This window comes from Apis dorsata, unplaced genomic scaffold, assembly GCF_000469605.1.
Source record: "Apis dorsata unplaced genomic scaffold, Apis dorsata 1.3 scaffold_58, whole genome shotgun sequence".
NCBI classification, from domain to species: Eukaryota; Metazoa; Arthropoda; class Insecta; order Hymenoptera; family Apidae; genus Apis; species Apis dorsata.
Window position 1 is genome coordinate 1,128,206 of NW_006263358.1, and position 6,127 is coordinate 1,134,332.

Below are 6,127 nucleotides of genomic sequence, written 5' to 3' on the forward strand. Positions count from 1 at the left end.
GCGTAATCAAGTCGAGAAGAATGATTCTTGCAATGATCTTGAATATGACTACTATTAAAACACGATAAAATATAAATCAACGTCGTTTCATTTATTACAATCCTAAATTCCTAAATTTCCTCAACTAAGATGATTCCACGGTTTTTTAAAAGTTTCATTTAAGAAGGGGAAGGAAGAAGGAAAGAAAGGGAAGGAAATTGCTGATACGTTGTCCAAGAATTTGTATCTAAGAAAAATTTGATTTGATACGCGAGATTCTAATATTTAAAGCTTTGATATCATTTATATATAATTTAAAGAATCTAATAAATAATTTTTAATATTTAAAAATGTAAGAAATGAATTTTAACGCAAATTTTAACGTAAATTTTGTTAATTTTTAATCATTAACTTGGACAACGACGCAATAAAGTTAATAGGTATAGGCATTTTTAAAACGCATAAATTTGTAAAGGATAGACAAGGAAAATAAATGAAGGAGAAGGATAGAGATATGGAAGAAATGATAAAATCAGCGCCATCTCCAGAGTGCCGCAAATGAAACACGTAAAGAAAGGATAAAAAACGATAGGAAAAGGATAAAGAGAGTGAAAACCTGACTCTTAGCGCCATCTCTTGATTATTTTTAGAAAGATGTTTTTAGCATTCGCAAGATGATTCTACGAATTATTAAGAAACAATTTTTTCCTCGCAATGTGCTGTGTTTACATATAGAAGACCACAACAGCTTATATCTGAGTCACGAAATTCGACGCAAATATAAGAATATAAACAAATGAAAATAAAAAATTTTGAAATTATTATATACGAAATATAATACGTTGTGAATGAAATACGAAATAAAAATGTATTTCGTATATCAAACTAGTAATAAACTAATAATAAAATAAGTAACAAATAAATATCAATATACACGAATATCGAAATATTCGAAATTATTATACTTCCTGTACAAACTAATATTTTAAAAAATACCACCACCAGTACCAAAAAACATGCAACTTACCATTCGTAGCTTTCACGCATTTATACAGCTTGTTTGTGGCTTCCTTCAACGCTTTCCTTCTATCCATCAATAGATCCATCGTAATCGACGAAATTTACCAACACTCGCGAATAAAAAACACGAAACTATCGCGAAGAAACACTTTCGAATAAAACGTACTTTCGATCGAAACACTCGCGATAAACGTATTTACTTTGAACACGAAAAATATGTAATAAACTATCACTACGCGAATAAACGTATTGAAAATCGTTTACAAATAGAACGTATATATTGAAAACACTTAAAAATAATACGCGAGTACTTTAGATGCAAAATTTATGCACAATTTTAAATTATAAACGAAATTAAAATGCGTAAATTACTACGCGTCCGAAGAGTACAAGCGTCGAAACAAAACTAGCTTAACTCATCCCCACTCGGTAACCGTAGCTCAGCGGGCAAACGTAGGTCGCGCGCTTCGAGCATATCGATAAGTAAATCATGCGTACTATAAATTTCGAAATAAATGTAATTTATTAATTTATTTATATAATATAATAATTAAATAATTAATTAATATTAAAATTTATTAAATTTATCAATCGTATTTTTTCTTTTCTATATTAATTTATATTTTTTAATATTAATTATTATATTAATTAAATAGATTTATTTAAAAAATTTATTTTATAAAAATTATCGAATATATTAATTTAAATAAATATCAACTATTAATAATTTAAATGTTTACCTGTTCGATTATCGGTTAAAAAGAAATCTTCGTTTTCCCAATCTCGAACAATAAGTTAAAAATAAAAAATATTTATATACAAATCTAAAATTTATAAAAAATAAAATTTAATAAATTAATTTATAAATCTAATATCCACTATAATCCACTATAATCTATCTTTAAAAAGTAGATACCGTAAAATTTATACTTGCACAAAATCAATCGTAATTTTAATTTTAAAAATTTATCGCGAATATTTTGCATTATCCTATCAAAATGATTAATCACGTGTAATAAAATAATTACCTTATAACCCGTTATCATAGAAAAGATATTTTCCCGCGACTAATCCCCTTCCTACGACATCAAACGCGTATCTTGATAGGGAAGTATTTTATCGAAATCGAAGACCATCCCACCCACTTGAACGGAGACAAGATCGAACGACAATAAAGATAGGCGGTAAATAGAAGCTAAGATGCAAATTGAATTCGCCGATCGAGCGGCGAGGATACTCTTATTTCGCCAAAGAATCGAGTGTGAGCGGAGGTTGAAGGAAGAGAGGGAGGTGTAGGTGGGTGGATAGGTGGTGTCCTCGTCGTCGGTGTCGTGGAAGGGTGCCTTGGGGAGCACCGCTTATATCGAGTTAGATCCGTTTGAATAGCGAGACGCTCTCGTCGGGAAAGAGGGGCCATCGTACGAGATACCGAAGGATCAAAAGTTGATACCCATCCACCTTCCATCCGGCTTCTACTCATCCTTATACGATTATCCGTAGACCCCCTGCTCGCAGTTTCTTCCGTCGACGGGTCGCGAACCAGGGGTTGGACTTCTCCCTCTCTCACCCTCCCCCCATTTTCCCTCGCCTCGATCCTCCTCCATCGCGGAGAACCAGGTTGGAAAGTGTGCGAGAGCTCGAGATGCACCTCGTGAACGACGCGCGGAATACCTAAGATCCTTGTCCTCCTATCCCGTGCTATCTCCATGCAGCCATCCGATCGGAATGACGTGTAGCACGCATAAAGTATTCCTCGGAGGCGATCCATTTCGAAACTGAGTTACGGCTGCTACGTGGTCCAGGTAGGCGTCGATACGTCCGCGAGTACGCTCGCGAAATTATGCACGGGGACAGGCATGACGTTGGCTGATTCCATTTCAATTTTTTTCTCCCGCGGTGTAAGGAAACGCGATCTCAACTCGTTCTTTCTTATATATATATTTTTTCGATAAATTATCATATCCGTATGTATTATTCGGGAAATTTAGAAATTTCGAATGAAAGGGAAATGGAAGAAATATTTCGTGCATAATATTAAATGTAATATAATCTCGAATATTGTAAAATTTGTTTTAAAAGAATTACGATTATCGAATAAATGTTAAAAGGAAAATAGAAAATTCTCATTTTTGTCCAGCAAAGCGGAATTGGAATTACACGCGAATTAATCGTAAATTTGGTAAATTGAAAATCGCGTGAGCTTACGAATTAATCAACCGAGCCGAAGGTTAAACCGTATCGACGTGAAAATGTGGAGAAGAGTCCCGGGGAGGATCTCTGTTCTATCATCAATGATGCAACTAAAGGAGATACATGACGACACAGGGCGGCCACGATGCTTGTCCTCGGGGGTCGATTTCATCGTGAACGGGACATCGTCGAACGAATAATCACTTTTCGAAAAGTCACTATCCTCCTATATAGAGTTCGCCAATCGCCCGCAATGCCGCGCGATCATTTATTCAAGATCGGTAATGAATCGAGCTCTCGTGGGAACGTCGTCATCGCCCACGTATTCCGGCATCCATAGGTGCCTTCCATTTCTTTTACCATTTTATTTCTCGAGGATGTTAGAACGTGCCAACGATTCTTTTTAAAGATTCTTTTTAAAATACCTCTTCCTCTCCCCTTCCAAAAATGCAATAATTTCTTCGTTAAATACAATTACAATTTTTTTTATCCGTGAGAAGATTGCATTTTGTCTTCGACAAAAAAGAATCTCGTCGATGAAACGTATCCTCGATGTTAGATAGAATTATTTATCGGCACGTCTTAATCGAGATTGAGAAAGAACGAACTGGGGAGGGAAGGGGGAACTGTTCTTTAAATTCAAGCCGAGCCAAGTAAGAATTCGATCGATCTTCAAGTCTATTGAGTCAGTCGAGAGGCGAAGACGCCTGATGGATCGCGTTGGGGCGTGCGACATGGCCCCTTTTCTTCCTCTTCCTACCTACCATTTATTTCATTCTTCGTGCCCTGTTGCTGGGCTATTTGTTTAAACTCCAAGTCCGAGTCAAAGTCGAACGTTATTAGAAAAGCTATACTGACAAATGGAACTGGCTTACTGACAGGTCTGTCGCCACTACTCTCTCGAAAGAAAAAAAAAAAAAGCTTTTTCTCGGGAAAAAATATATATAAATTGTGAGAATAATAATAATAACGCTGAATAACTTGTATAAAATAAATATTCCCTGCTCGATCGAGGATGATGGTGGAAGTCGAATGTGATAAAGATATAGAACGATAAAAGGACGGAGAGCATTGGTCGAAGGAGGATACACTATGTCAGGGAGAGTCTATGGGAGAAGGCAAGCGCGGAATTAGCGGGTGGCATGCAACAGTGGCAAATTGGATAAAACACGAGGTGTAATCTCCTTCTCAAAAATTCCATTAACTGTACTGCTCGAACAACGTAACGCGGACGATAATTACGAATTGACGTTTTTTAATTGGGAACGAAGTACGGCCGCTTGACTGACGCGAAAATCCTCCTACGTGGGCGGGATTATATTCCCGCTTCGTGAAAAATGGGGATTTCACCCGAACCATCATTTCCCATTCAAATTTTTTTCTCGATATCTTAGAATAATATTCGAACTCGCTCCGTAACTAACACGTCCAATCCTCTCTGTACATCCTCCTCTTCACAAAAAATTAGAGAGATCGAAAATTCCAAAATTCCTCCTACCTTATCGAATACTTCGTTCGTAGGGATCTAACAACGAAAAATTATTATCACATATATCGATTGTCGTCCACGTTAGACGGGATAGGTAGCGATGTCGATTCGACTCGATGGTACATCACTCAGAGATGTCAGAAGCCCGACAGGTTACTGTCGTTCCCACCAATTTGGCGACACTGTCGCGTTCTGCTCCTCTTTTCCCAAGTTATTGCGAAATAACGGGCGGAACGAGGCTGTAAATAATATGGAGAACCAGGCTGGAATAAGGGGAAAGGGAGAGGAGGGGAAAGAGGCCTCGAGCATTCCGAATACGATTCCTGTGAACCGAGATACGCTGAAATAAAAATATCAGACGTGGTGAGAGAGAGAGAGAGAGAGAAAGAGGGTGGTAAAACCGTGGATGGTGGAAAGTGGTTGAAGTGGAAGAAGAGGAGGGGAAAAAGGGTGATTGCAGAGGATAACTCGAGAGATGTCATATCTCAAAGTGGGTCGTCCTCCGAGGAGCCGTGAATACCTTAATAGTGATAAGATGTATCCGTACCGAGGCTGGTATACACCGGTTGTCGCCTTCCCCCTCCCCTCCCGTCTCTTAAACGTATTCGAACGTATTTCCGCAGTCATCTTCATCTTCGCGGAACGATACGGCCCTGGACAGCCGTTTTCCGGTTGGGATATGACGAGGACCTTCGCCAACCTTCGTATCCCTGGTTATGCCGGGGAAAATTGCGGGATACGCGGGGAAATACTGGAAAATTGGCGCAGCTAGCTGGTCGGTGGTGTGGCGGTCGCATGCAGCGGGAATTGCGCTCGTGCTCGCACCGGAATTGTCTGGTTTTGTCGGGCAATCTTCCTGATGCTCGACGAGAATCGTCCGGACTCGGGGTGTGAAAACAGCGGGAAAGGGGTCGGCAATCGAGAGAAGAGCCTGAAAATTCGCGTGTTAAATTTTACTGGAAATTGTTTCCTTCCGAGTTCGATAAAGATTCGATGTATTCCAACTCTGGATATATTTAGATATTTAGATATTACGTAATATTAACAACTTTGAAAAAGATTCCAAGTCGAAAGAAACAATTTTCTATCCTATAAATATAAATAAAATTCGCCGTGATATCGTCTCTAAACCCAAAACCCGTATAACAAATTGTACGAATCTACGATACCTCGACAAACGCCATCGAAAACCGCTCGTTAACATCACGGATCGAGAGAGGAACGGAGGAAGATTCCCGGTCCTATCTGTCCGGAGGAAATGAACAGGCTTCATAAATCTGGCCAACGACACGGTGCTCCCGGTAATCACGTCATTACGGGAACGGCCGAACGAATGCGCCCACGGGCCAGCATCTAGCGCTATTTAATAATGAGAGGGCTCTCTATTACTCAATGGCTATTAAAGCGGGGATGAAACGGTTGCAGAGATGAGAGAGAGGGGGGGGAAGG

General features: G+C 38.9%; 1 long non-coding RNA gene across 1 annotated transcript in view; it reads right to left on the reverse strand.

The window, feature by feature from the left end:
* Positions 1 to 1,393, reverse strand: part of LOC116186809 — a 40,644-nt gene extending 39,251 nt beyond the window's left edge. The window contains exon 1 of the long non-coding RNA XR_004151850.1: positions 1,007 to 1,393. This is a non-coding gene — a long non-coding RNA (uncharacterized LOC116186809). The remainder of the gene's footprint in view (positions 1 to 1,006) is intronic.
* Between the last annotated feature and the right edge of the window lie 4,734 nt (positions 1,394 to 6,127).